Genomic DNA, 14,030 nt, shown 5'->3' on the forward strand with positions numbered 1-14,030 from the left:
TCTAAGCAAATGTTTAGCCCTACTTGACTCGGGATGAGTGCTGTATTGATTATTAACTTTAAACAAACATCTGGTTTTCATTATGAATGGTAGCAGACCAGAGAGGGGTGCTGTACTGGGCGGTGCGGTCACTTAACAACCATCAGGGCTGGCTATAAAGAAAATTTAACATATCCTGTAATTACAGTCTGCACAGCACAGGGGGATTTGGGATCTGCAGATCTGATTTCAGAACAGAAGAAAATGTTTATTGTATCTGCTACGCACATTTATTTACTCAGTAGTAGCAAGGCTTTTGAAATATTGCCTGTGCAAAAGCTTATTCCTTGCTTGTGAGAAGGACTTTCTTGTTTAAGCCAGGAAACCTGAGAGAGACTCTCGGTCAGGATGGCCTGCTTAATGCTTTTACAGGCTTCAGGATTTCAGGGTTTGTCGACTACGTGGATCTGTTCTGCAATACAAATAACATCTTCCCCCCCACACCAGTCCTGCCAGCACCAACAAATCCCAGCTCCTCCATCCATGAGGAATTGCTGCACCTGGGGTGGCTCTGCAGTGGTCCTGTGGGGCGCAATGACGGGATGCTGAAGATGCCATGCTGGGGACATCTCCCCAAAAGCTGGAAATGGAAAGGATTTGGCCATCTGTCGGTGGTTCCTGACCTCAGAAGAAGGAGGGGGTTTGAAGACATCCAAGGGTGGCCCTTGAGTTGTCCCCAACACTGATGAGCCCAAAAGGGTGAATTTGCACCCGGCGGCCACATCCGTAACCCCGCAAGCAGCATCAGTGCCCTGCTCCCAGGGAATTATCAGCCAAAGGGACGTTTTTGGGATGATGTAATGCTGTAACTTGAGCTCCAGCTGAAAGGACATGGTAGGTGGAGTTTCTATGGAGCCAGACAGAGCTGGGATCCTCTCCCTTTTTCTCTTTTTCTGGCTCATTCAGGCTGTCTCAATTAAAGCTTGGTCGAATTAATCTTGCACTTTTAATGTCAGTTGCTATTTTTCTAATTCACCTCCACACTCTTAAAGACTATTTCTCCAAACAAAACAGGTCTGTTCTTCAATTTCAGGCTGTCAATTTCATGGGCTGCTGATACATTTATTAGGTGTGTAATTTGCTATTTTTAGGAGGCTGCGGGGGAGCAGCACCATTTTTTTTTCTTCTCTTTTGCATTTATAAACCTCTTACAGTTCCCTGTCCACTGAAAATATTTTTACTATTTAAAACGTAGTACCAAAGTCCAGGTATCTCTGTCCAAATTCCTCCCTGGTGTAACTCCACTGACCTCTGTTTCACAAGGAGTAAATTTACTCTCTAACTAAGGCTCTATTTTTTTCCCCCTTTTTGGTAGACATGAACACTTTTTGGCGACTGCTGGATGCAGGAAAGCATCCAACCGTATGAACCAATGACGTGATCAGAAACAGGCCTCAGCCACTAACTTTGCTGTAGGAAATACTTTGACCTTTTTAGAGTTAAGCCTGTCCCTTAGTCCCACTATCTGAAATCACAAATACACACCACACAGAGCACAAAGTCTCCTGCCAGACTTTGCTTATTTCAGTGTAGTTGTGAAGGATATAAGGAGGAAATTCTTTCCTGTTAGGGTGGTGAGGCACTGGAATAGGTTGCCCAGGGAGGTTGTGAATGCTCCATCCCTGGCAGTGTTCAAGACCAGGTTGGAGGAGGCCTTGGGTGATATGGTTTAGTGTGAGGTGTCCCTGCCCATAGCAGGGGGGTTGGAATTTGATGATTTTAAGGTCCTTTCCAACCCTAACGATTCTATGATTCTATGATTCGACAACAATTTGAGGACAATTCCTATGGGGTGCTGGGAGACTTATCTACACCCCTGCAAGAGGGCAGTCTTTTTTGCCTGTCTGGCCTCTGAAATGAAGAGATTGGAGGGGTGGTCATCATCACTTGAGGGCACAATCCCTTTCCTGTGCCAGCTATGCTCTGTCTAGGATGTTCAGCACCCACCAAGGCCAAGCCAGACGGTAGAGTCACAAGGGGATTGCGCTGTGGCCATACAGATAAAGTGGTGGCGGTGCATTTGTAGCAGTCAACCAGCCAGGTTAATCAGTGGAGGAGCAATTACATTACAGAGGTTGTAACTGGGAAGGGATGGTGGTATTAGGGAGAGAGAGGAGATGTTTGTATTTTTCTTCACACATGATGTGTGGTAGAAGGACATCTATGGTTCTTCAGTGGGTAGAAAGGTGCCAGGGCAGAAGATGTCTTCTGGCATCTCCTTACGTCCATATGCCTTTTCCAGCTGGTTGGAGAGATTTTCTGCATCATGCCTCACCCCTGAATATGGGGGCTCTGGAGTTACTGTCCCAGTTGTGCACAGCCATCGCTGCACACCTTTGTTGTGAACATTGGTGCCTTGTAAAAAAGGGGACTTAGCGTGATGTGTCTCAGACTTCTTCAACATTTCCGGTTCTTGTAGCCTATGCTGAAGCCCAGGATTTTTTACTGTAGCAACACCTAGCCTTTGCTGAGCCATCTCTTGTTTTGCTGTCCCTGTTCTTCCCTTCCACTCCCACATCTGTAATAAAGCAGTGCCAGGGGGCTCCATGAAGAAACGAATGTGGCCATGCAGACAGACTTGAGCTGGAGGTGGGTTGAGAGACAAGGATCAATGTCTCACTGCACTAAGTCACGCTAGACGGCCAAGAAGCAGAGAAGGTGTCTACTGCCTTCCCGGGGAGCAATAAATGACACAGAAATAAACAATGTGGGAAAACAGCTCTAGGGCCAGACCTCCAAGCATAATTAAACACCTAATTTCCTTGTGGGAGGTTAAATGTTGAAGCACCCAAATGCCTTTGGAGATCTGGGCCATCACTTTCTCATTATAAAATGCAAGAGATAAGCTCGCTTGTGCTATCCACATGCCAGATGAGGTCGGACCTATTTGCTCTCTTCTGTGTATCTGTGTGCTGGAATTTATCTGCGATCTAATTCTCAGCATATCCCCACAACATGCTGGTCTGCTCTGGGCATGTTTGAGATGGTTTTGGGTTTACTGCTGCTACTGAGTTGCTTCAGAAAGTATCTGAGGACTGCTGTTCTGTATGGGCTGCTGTGCCTCAGAGTCAGGCTGGAAATCTCAGCAACCTTAGACTGGAGAAATGAAACAGAGACCAACTGCTCACCAAAAAAGTGGGGTGGGGGGCAGGATTGAAATGGAAATGCAGGAATGATAGCAGACACTCTAGAAATGTGTCTGAAAAGTCATTTTGTGAGAGTGAGGTGGGATGGCAGGGGCTAAAACCCTTCTTCTGCATGGCTATCCTTCCAAATAAACACAGAGTTAATGAACAGCCACTATCTCCTCAGATTCGCTAGGTATGCTGCTGCTGCCTCCTCTGTGGTCTTCTAGCATGACCAGCTCAACAAATTAAGCAGCATAACTCCTCCATGCAGACTCACCCAGAGCTTGTTCCAGCTAATCGAGTGGCAAGTGATGGACACCCCAGATAGTCTGCTGGTCTGCACAGTCCCATTTATCTTCATCAGGAGGAACGGCTGGTCCCAGCCTGTCCCTCCCGGGGCTGCAGGCAAATGCCCAGCACTGGCTGCTCAGTGGGAGGCCTCTCTGGGAGGCCAGGAGCAGCCCTGGCTGCTGGGGGTTAGGGATGCAGAGGGTCAAACCCCATGGGCTGGGGCAGCAATGAGAGTGGCCGAGGCGGACTGAACAGCAGAGATGCTGCGCTTGTTGGTCCTGCTGTATCCTGCTCTGTCGGTGCTGGGCTCATGGACTCTTGTCCTGTGGTCAGGCTCTTTGAGGGCTTGCACATGAAGCTGCTGGAGGATGGTTAGGCATTTGGGCTGGCTGCTGGCATTGCTGGCTGCTTCTTCCAGCCCAGAGGAGATGTGCTCTCCCTGGGGGGAAAAGGTGATACCATGAGGCAGCACGTGGTGACAAGGAGCATCAGCACTATGGGGCGGGGGGAAAGCAACTTGGAAGCAAACTATTTGATGAAAGACTTTCACAGTGCATGTTTTATATAGATAGACATATTCAAAGGTAGCTTTTAGAGTAACTACGTCACACATGCAGAAGGTGACAAAACTCATTATCCATGTCGCTCCTCCTCATGTTTAATTGAGAAGGAAAAGAAATGGTTAGTGAAAAATTCAGATGGAAATGTTAAAACCTCTTGACCAACAATTGTTATTGTTTTTAACTGGCTGCGCTGACTACCCTGATTCTGTGTTGTCATGGGGGCTCCTTATCTTACTCATAGACTTGGAGGCCAATGCAAACCTAAAACATCCTTTTTCTTATTACAGGAGGACGTTTCCATTCACTCTTGCCAAGTGAACTTAGGGATGTCATGGTACTTTTTACTCCTGTCCATCCTTATAAGCAGCATCCAATCAAATAAATTATTTGCTGGATGACATTTATTTTTGGTCTGCTATTTTTCATGTGAAAATTTGTACTGGTAAATAATGCAGGGTAACAATTTTCAGCCACATTTTTTTTCCCCACTGGTGAACATGTATTTAAGATAACTACAAAATTGCTGTAAAGGGAAATGAGTAATTGTTGCAGTTAAAACAAGTCTGAAAACATTGAGACATTTAATGTTGACATTTTAAAGACAGCCTTTCAGTAGCATTGTTCAAAACCAATGTTTATTTCAGATTTACTTCAGTTTCATTGAAATGGCTTGAGAATGACATTAAACGTTCATGAAGGAACCAAAATACAGCCTTCAACTTACTTTTCCTCCAATGTTTCAGCTATGGAAAAAGCAAACCAACCCCAAACCAGCACATATTTCAGGTCCACTTCAGGCAGTCTTTCCTCCTGGTGTTCCTTTTCTGTTGTTTGGTTTTGTCAGTGAGCTGAAAGACCAGTTTTTGTTCTCTCTCTGGCCAAACAGAGCCTTTCAGTTACTCTCCAGCTACAACCATCACCCACAAGTGTCTCAGCCTGGCTTATTTTTGTTTCAGCCTTCCAGGTGACCCCTGTGCAGCTCAGCACCCACAAAAGGTCCTTTTTCTGCTTCCTGTGCTTCGGCTGCTGCCCCTGTGCTGTGATTACGAAGGTGCAATGTGGGGACACCGGTGCTGCAGGTATGTCTTTACACGCTGCAGTTTTAGCTCGTGACTCTCTACTTTCTAAGAACAGTGTGGACATAATTACACGGAAGAGTGAGTAAATGCTTTTGCAACTTTCCCGCCTGCCTTCAGCGTGCACAGCTGAGGGGGAAGTGGCTGGTGGTGAGCCGTATATAGGATCTTTAGAGAAGTAGGGAGATATCAGTGGTGTAATGCCACACACGTGTTAATCATGCAGAAGTGCTCTGTCCCAGTTGATGGGGGTAATCAAACTGTAAATAGCAGTCTGCAGGACAAGGTGTTAGCAAGGCGGGTTAATTCCTCAGATCCTGTGTCCTAACCCCAGAGCCCCTGGTGAGGGCACAGTAGTATTGCCTTAAAGGAGAGAACCTGCTGGAGGGTGCTTTCAGTTGAAAAGGGTCCTTTTGCAGACCAGCTCTGCACCAGATGGGATTTTTTGGTGTGGTTGAATGGAAGTTTTTCTCATGAGCTTGACACATGGGGCCTGCTTTTCTCACCCCCTCTAGATGGGGAGACGGGTGGAAGAGGAGTCCTTAAGGGAAGGCAAATCCCTGTGCACACACTGAAGGCAGCAGCATGCACTGAACCACCCATGATTAGTAGTTTATAAACTACACAGACCACGGTACTCTGATTTCTCTTTATTGTGCAGGGCTCCTTGGGAACTGAATGTCCTGCTTTTTTATACAGTTTACTCCAGACAAAGGTCCCTTCCCTTTTCCTAATCTTGCCTTGCTTTTCCTTCCCAAGGCTGGCATATCAATAATTCATCTCCCTTGCATCCAGGAGGTTTCTAAACAACAGGAAACTTCAGGGATGGAACAGAAACATAAAACATTTTTGCAGCCTTTTGCTTTCTGCATGCTAAGAGAGACAGTGTTGCACTGACAGGCTTGGTTTTTTTTTTCTGAGCATCGTGGTTGAGCTCAGCTGTGATAAAACCTCATGGCAACACATATTTTTTAGCTTATTGAGTAATAGGGCAGGAGTTGGGCTTCGAGTGCCATGTCTCATGTGGGAGATGCATTTATGGGAGCTGGCAGCAACTGCTAAAGCTGAATCGGGACAAAGTTAGAAGAAATATGCTGAGGGTAGTTGCAGAACCCCGGAGTCATGGGCATCATAGCCTTTGCTCTAGGTCTGTCTTCAGACAAGCAGAGAAAGTCTCCTTTCTGCCTTGTTCTTTGTTAGTGGCTTCTTATTTGCTACTTGAGGGTATGTAGTATATCATTTCATCACTTGTAATAAGCCCAAGCTTTCCTGATCTGGCTGCATCTCCTCACTGGCAGGTCTGTCACTATCTTACAAGCAGTATGGCAATTCATCCATACCCAGACCTGACTTTACACCTCAGCAATTGCAAATCCTCTTTTTATTTTAAAAAGATGAAAAAAAATCCTTCTTTTGTAAGTTTAGTGGATACAGACTTTCATAGCTGGATTATTTCTCATTCTAAGAAATGGGATCACATTGTTCCCATCCACTGTCACCTTCTTATCCACTGCTGAATTCCATTCAAAACCACTTTCCTGCCTTGTAAAACCCCTCAGGACTCTACTTCACCTTCCCTCATTTCCTACCAGTGGGCTGCTCTCCTGCTGGACCAGATTTTTGTCCCTTCCTTGGGATAGGCCATGCTGTTTCACTTGCGCCTGCTCATTCTCTCTGCTTGGAGCCAAACATCTTGCCCCTCTAAATCAAATCCTTCCTCAAAGCCTTCATTTTCTCCCTAGCTTACATTTGGCGGTCTATAAAACATTTTTTAACCTGTGTATTTAAGATCTTTTATTACTCCCCCCCTCCAATTTTATTAGCTTCCTGCATTTGCACAATATCAGAAACACCAGTTCGTCTTGGTAAGGCACAGGCCAGTGATACCAGGTAAAGTTTTGTGAATCTATGCCCTTAGTAAACCGATGGGACAGAGATTTATCATGAGGATAATCCACAGGTAGATAGGTTACCAGTAGATAAACATAGCTTTAAACTTGATATGGTAGAAATAATGGTAGAATAATGTAACTGGTAGAAATAACTGACAGAATTAGAGAACAGATGTAAGTTAATGATAGCTGATTAATAGAATTACAAAACCCTAGATGCATGTAGAGATGCCCTCTGCTTGGATGAGAAGTGTCTGATCACTACGCAGAGATCTGCAGGGATGGGCTGGGGTCCTTGCAGCCCTGTGTGCACACACAGCATACCTGAAGTGCAGTACTGGAAGATCAGTAAAAACAAGTTCTGACCTTTTTTTTCTTTCCTTTCGTTGAACAAATGGCCATTTCAGCAAAACACTAAAATCTTGCTTGTCAAAACCATCAAATAATCTGCCACTTTAGGAGGAAGGGTGTGGGGGATTCTTTTTTTTCCCCCTATATTTAATGTTCTTTAGTGAACAGCTTACATATATCCTTGCACACCCACCCACCCACACGCAGATAAATATAGATGTATGAAAATAATATGAAACGTAGTTCAATCTCATAGCACATAATAATTAAGGGCCCTATTTAAATAAGCATTTCAGCATATGCTTACAATCTACCTGGCTTCAATGGGACTTGAGCACACACTTCATTTCCAGCACATGCTTCTATGCCCTTTCTGAACTGGGATTTTACCTGAATGAAAGCTAAAACATTGAACAAGGTTTTGGGGCTTTTTTCACCTTTCATTACAGAATAAATGTCCTTTTATAACTGAGATAGGAGACTTTCAAGCTTCCCAGTGCAGAAGACAGCTGTACAGAATTCCCAACTCCATAGTAAAAGAAGCGATACTGCACATTGTTCTGCTGGCACGTTATTGTGGTGAATACTTCTGTTTGATTTTAGTCCATTCATAGTGTGAAGCAGCAGTTACTCTGCCGCAGATAAAGTACGAGCGATTTGGATCAGAGCCATGGTTTTGACTACAATAACTTTATTGGCTGGAGTCTAGTTTGTGTAATCACTAAAATTAACACATGACAGTATGACTGCTGAGTTCAAAGCAGGAAACAATCCCAGATACAGCTACAGAAATTGCTCCAGTCCAATTACTGTAAAACAGATGAGGATAAAGTTAGTGTCCCAGTGAGTCATCCAGCCAAGATTCACATTTCAAAAAGGAGCCATTCCAGGGGTAGAAATGAGGACAGAACTGTTTCAGAATAGCCATGAAAAATATGTACAGAATACGGTCTGATTATACAAATTTGCAGGCTGTTCCCAGCAAAGTGAAGCAAAACAACTGATCCTCAGTAATAAAGGAGCAAATATCTTCCTGGTGAAGAAAATAGAGTGAATTTGGCCTAGTGTGTTTTTCATTAGCTCTTTCTTTTAAAGCAACACATTGTGCAATGAAGTTTGGCTTAATATTTAAGTTTTGATTAAATTAAATAATCTTTTACAGTATTTAAAACTGGTAGAAAATATTTCTATGATTCGTTACAAATCCCCGGAGAAATATTTAAAAACAAGACCAACAAGCAAACATATTATTAGCATATTTTCAACTCAGATTTTCTAGCATTTTGTTGAACACGAGAATCTGAAAGTAAAATTCAGCAGGAGATGACTGGAAACCAAACTGAATGTAGTTAGCTACAGTTTGGTCTTTATGCTGACCGAAGTGGGGGAAGGAAGAGAAAGGAAAAACGGAAGGAGAGAAGAGGGAGAAAAAGCGAATAAGAAAAAAGAAAAGACCTACAGAGGGTGCAAGGAATAAGAACCATATCTCTTAATATTTGAATAACCTCAAATGTTATTTGAAATGTGGCCATTTTCTTTAAAAATACATATTTTTCTGGATTCAGGCATCTAGTCACCACGACTGAACAGAGACCTTCCTGTGGTCTGATTTTCATTTATGCCAAGATCGATTTCTATCACTCTATCAGCCAAACTGGTCATACATACAATTCACTTCTATTTTCAGTTCCTTTACATAGTCTGAGCATGAAAATGAATCCCCAGGTTTTTTTTTTTATTTGCATTTTTAAACTGATAGTATCAATGGAAACAAGAAATGCTATTTGTACACTGCAAGTTGTTTCCATCACTTATCTTACTCGTAGCAAAATGTTTCCCAGTTGCTTGTCCTCCTTCTTGAGGTTACCTACTCCTAAACCTGCAGGCCGGCTGGAAATGCCTTTCTTTTCACCCTTGTAATAGCAAGAACACGACCCTCTCTGGAGAAAGCACTTAGGTGATGGGAGAGCACATAGTTCCCCATGGCTAAGTTGCCTCCTGTGGTACCTCTGCAGCTGATGAGCAACAAAAGCTTCCCAAATGAAATATTTGGTTTGTATTAGATTCTAGTGTGCAGCATAGAGCTAAGGTCACCAGCTAACGTCCCAACAACAACTGAAATGTAGTTTAGCCTTAGAAAAAATTGGCTTGTTCTGACTTAATCAAAAGAAGTCCAGACGTGCAGCACTGCACAAACTTGGGTCACTTGTGTATTTCAATCTGTGGTTTACCTCTCTCTTTGTCCTGGACCCAATCCTCTAAAGAGCCAGTGTTTTCAATAGTGCTTTGTATAGGCTGTTTTGCATAATACTAACATGAAACAAAAATAGAGAGAAATCTAATGCCCAGAAAAAAAGGAATTATTAGCCAACATAATATATTTTTTTAACAAGCCAAACCAGAAAAGCAGGGGGAAATAGACACTGTCATGTCCTGGAGGATGGATGGAAAAAAGTTCTTTGTGCTGTGTTCCCAACTGTGGTTACTTGGTTCTGTGCCTATACTGATATGCTGTCTGTGCCATATGCATTTGTCATGTGCTTTGAGATCTCTCTAAATACAATCTTGGAGCCAAGTAACATGCTTATTATTACAACCTTAGCTCCAGAGTGAAAACTGCAGACCACTTAACACTGTTTTCTCTCAATCCAAGGAGATAAGGAGCTAAGCATCTTGAAAGAGAACTTGTGTTTGCAGTAGGTGCAATAATAACTTTTTGTGCGACTGCTCCATGGAAGGAGTTAAAAGAGGGTATAGGTGGCCATCCTGCGACGTGGTGTCAATGCAATTAGTGCTGCTTATTGTTGACTGGGCCAGCAGAGGTGGGGAAATTGCACCTTGTTAGTCCCAAATACATTATGGCCTCCTAATGAACTCCATTTTATAGCCAAACTCCTTTAAATTGTCTCTTTCCATGATTAATTCTCCTCTTTCTCCCCTTTCGGCAGGCTGTTGTTGATAGGGAGTGTCCAGTGTTGAATGAGTAAAAAGTACTAATGCATGTTCTTTCCAGAGGGAGATAACCCTTCTCTAAACATGATGAATGCATCTTTTACGGAGGAAGATACCCTGTGTGGCAAGGGCTTATGTATAAGTACTGGAAGGCATGTGTTGCGGGGGTTGGTGGGGTAACTTCTTGCAGCTCCTGGCTATTTGCAGAAGCTCTGTGGGCTTTTCGAGCTGCTCTTGGAGCCAAAATATCCTTGTCTCAGAGGAGGAAAAGAGGGTCCATCAATGCTGGGAAAAGTTGGGCTGGAGGAGGGACCATGTAGCAGCAGAAACATGGCACAGGAGCTGCATCCCCAGGAGAAGCTCCACTCTGCTTGCCCTGTTCACGCAGATGCTTTTGGCTGAGGATAAGTAAGAGTTAAACAGAATAAGAGGGGGAAGGTGATGGTACTTGGCATTCTGCAGCACAGAGGTAAAAGGCCAAAAGATGTGTAAATACAGCAGGCAGGCTAAAATTATACATATCTATTACCTATATCTATAGAAATAACTCTCTATTTAAGTACATACCCACGTATCGCCACACCAGCAAATAATATTATAGCACTTGCAAATATTCATGCATTAGGGTCTTTTTCCAGCTCATCTCTGGCAAGAGAAGACAGCAGTAAAAGAAAGAGGGGAAAAAAAAAATCTTCCCCAAGCTGATTATCAAATAAAATACTGTTTTATTTTCTGTCTAATAAGTACAAGAAGTTCCATAACTCCCCTGATTAGGCATATTATCCTTCTTCAGAAAGTCAGCGTGATTTATGCAGAAAGTGATTTGGACATACTTTCCTCTGGCTATAGAGATTTCATAATTCCTGGTGTACGTCTGGAAAATCTCCTCTCGTCCTGAGTCCAAACCAAATTAATGTCTTCCAGAATGACCTGAGGAATTAATGAGGTTTTCGCTGTCAGTTCTGCCCATGCAGGGTCAAGTAAATCATTTGCTGGCCCTTACTCCAGTGTTTTTCGCTGTCTTTCTGACTCCATGTACAATGATAACAAAGTTGCAGATGCCTTTGAAATACGGCATCACTGACACTCTCCGTCCATCTGTTGGGACATATTTTAGGCTCTGTTTCTCTGTCTGCTGTAAACTCTGCCTTTAATGGAGTCAGTAATTGCTGATAAATGGGGTATCAATGAAGTCAGTGTACTGTAGGTTTCCCCATTCTTTTCTGCTGATGTGTGCTATTTAAATCTCTTTGCCATTACTTAAAGTTATTGTGTGTTCTCGTCTTTAATTCCAGTCCCGGCATTCTTGGCCCCAGCCACAATTTTTAGTACATAGCAAAACTAGGTACTATGGAGAGCTGTTTGGCAGTAAACAAGTTATCCTCAATTCCCCACTCTGCTGTCCCCAACTAAAGAAAATGTGAAACACATTGAGAGTACGTACATTAAGTTCTGAGTAATTCACAGATTTTCTTTCTCTCATGTCATAAATATTTTAAACCAACCCAATTTTGACATTGCAGCCAAGCAATAAAACCCATGATCCATCCCCTTTCCCCCTCTCCTTTCGTCCCCACGTGGTAGAGAGCCTGAAATAAAATGAGCCCACACTTTACCCTACATTTTATATTGCCTTTCTCTATAATTTATCACAGCTTTTAAGGGTATTAAAATCTTACTTAAGATGAGTACTGTTTGTGTCTCTGACACTGTGTACTCTATAATCTATTAGGCTCTCTGCCAGCTATCTCGGCAGTTATATCTCATTTTCTTGCATGGCATCTAAGCACAGAATAATGACTCTAATTGCAAAAATAACGATGACACGTGCAGTAGCTTCTGCATTCAACAGGCTCTTTCAAAATACTCAGGCAGACACAGTTCCTCTACAAGCCTAAAGCTAAAGAAGAGGCAAAGAGCAGAAGAAATGAATGGGAAAATCAGATTCACCCTGTTGCATGTGTCCTGTTACTGGCTGCAGCCAAGAGCTGACGACCTAGGAAAAAGGTGTAAAGAAATTCATACTGGATAATTATAGAAATGCCATTACATAGGAATACTGTTCCCAATGCCCTTTAGTCAGTGGATAATTTGTGCCCAGAAACATAGGAAGCTTTTGCTACTGCCTGTAAAGTTAGGACTGGGTTTGCATCCTGGCTCACCCATATGTTCCTTAGTCTTCAAAGATTTTGGCTATGCTTTAAGGACTTTCAGTTTTCTGTTTGAAGCTTGTTTCATAGTTCTCATAGTCCTCTGGGAAGGCATGCTCACTCTTTTCTGTTAAGATGATGGCATTTGGCTTTGAAGGAAGAGTCCTCTGCAGCTGGCCTTTGGGCCAAGTAGGATGACTGAGGTAGTGATCAGTCTAAAGTCATGTTACACTCAGTAAATGGTACAACCTAAAGGACAGGAAATACACATTTTGTTGAGTCTAAAGCTTTGTGAGTAGATCACTGAAATGTTATTATGACATGGAGCTGGTGTGGCTTGTAGAAGGGAGACCAACGCAAGCACTTCTGGGTGATTGAGGAAGTCACAAGCACATTGAATGTGCACACCTTGTTTCACCAGCTATTGCCATCTGTAGGATTATAGAATTGCATGGCCAAGGTGTGTACATATTGACTTGAGACTTCACGTATGTAGCATTTGGAGGAGAACTAGGAATTAGCTGATTCTTCCACTGAACCCTGAGAATCTGCCAGCCATGGACTGGCAATGGATTTGCAGTGAAAGAACATTTTCCTTCATTCATTTTGAATTCATTATGTCTCCTGTCCATTGCAAGCCTTCAGGTTCTTGGATTACAAGACAGGAGAACTTGACTCTTAGCCATGTCTTTTCTACCAAAAAGGCTGAATCTTTTAATTTATTTTCCCTTGTTCCTAGTTATTTCTATTACAGTCCTTGAATTTCTTTGTTTCTTTTCTACTTACTTCAGGAGACTGGAATAAAACAGAACACTTTGGTGGCTGTGCCTGGTTGTTAGGTTAAAATGTATTTGTGTTCCTGGAGACTAAGTGCTCCTGAATTGCATCAGTAGTTCACAGCAGAAGACATTTCTTTGAGAGATTTTGACTTTTAACTACCTGATTTGAAGACCCTTTTTTTGGTTGTTAATATTTCATAAAGTGCTTCAAAATTGTCTGTGAAAGATGGATCATTATAATAACTTTCGCTAAAGGACAACAATGTAAGTTTTGTTCCTTTGCAGTTTTATAGATTTTAAGGCAGAAGAAATAGATATATTACGTTTATCTCATTTAAATTATTGTCAAACAAAGGCCATAAGCCATACATAAAAAATTGTACCCTTAGATTAAGTTAAAACCTACCTTTTCAAACATGTTGCCTTGATTTGGAGGCCTCGCATCATGGGAGAATCTGCCACGCATCTAGGGAGGTTACTGAAAATACTCCCTGTTATAACCAGTGTGCCTTAATTCTGGTTTCATCTTGTAGTCACTAGACCTTGTTATACTCTTGTCTGAAAGGGGAAACATGTCTCCCTGTGTAGATGGCTGAAGGGCAGTCAAGTCAACTCTCAGTGATCTCTTGGGGAGCCCTAGCAGATGTAACCTCTTAAGTCTCTTCCTGTTAGACTCAGACAGCAACCCCATGAAAGAAATTCTCCCTCTTTGCTCAGGAGGAAGCCTGACCTCCCTTTCGCTGTCCTTATTTTGCTGAAAACTTCCTTCCTGGTTCTTTTCCCTGAAAGAAAGCAGCTTCTGGATTTTC

At 42.8% G+C, this 14,030-nt stretch overlaps 1 long non-coding RNA gene across 2 annotated transcripts in view; it reads right to left on the minus strand.

Moving 5' to 3' along the window:
• Window positions 1–8,763: 8,763 nt before the first annotated feature.
• The window catches only part of LOC133280504 (uncharacterized), a 51,006-nt gene continuing 45,739 nt past the window's right edge, over window positions 8,764–14,030 (minus strand). For both annotated transcript variants that reach the window (XR_009747189.1, XR_009747190.1), the window contains exons 3-4: window positions 10,054–10,690; window positions 8,764–10,004 (exon numbers count right to left, since the gene is read on the minus strand). This is a non-coding gene — a long non-coding RNA (uncharacterized LOC133280504). The remainder of the gene's footprint in view (window positions 10,005–10,053; window positions 10,691–14,030) is intronic.

The sequence above is a fragment of the Pezoporus flaviventris genome, unplaced genomic scaffold (genome assembly GCF_033815535.1).
Source record: "Pezoporus flaviventris isolate CSIRO_AGI_PZ_B2104156 unplaced genomic scaffold, CSIRO_AGI_Pfla_v1 ptg000083l, whole genome shotgun sequence".
Classification (NCBI taxonomy): Eukaryota; Metazoa; Chordata; class Aves; order Psittaciformes; family Psittacidae; genus Pezoporus; species Pezoporus flaviventris.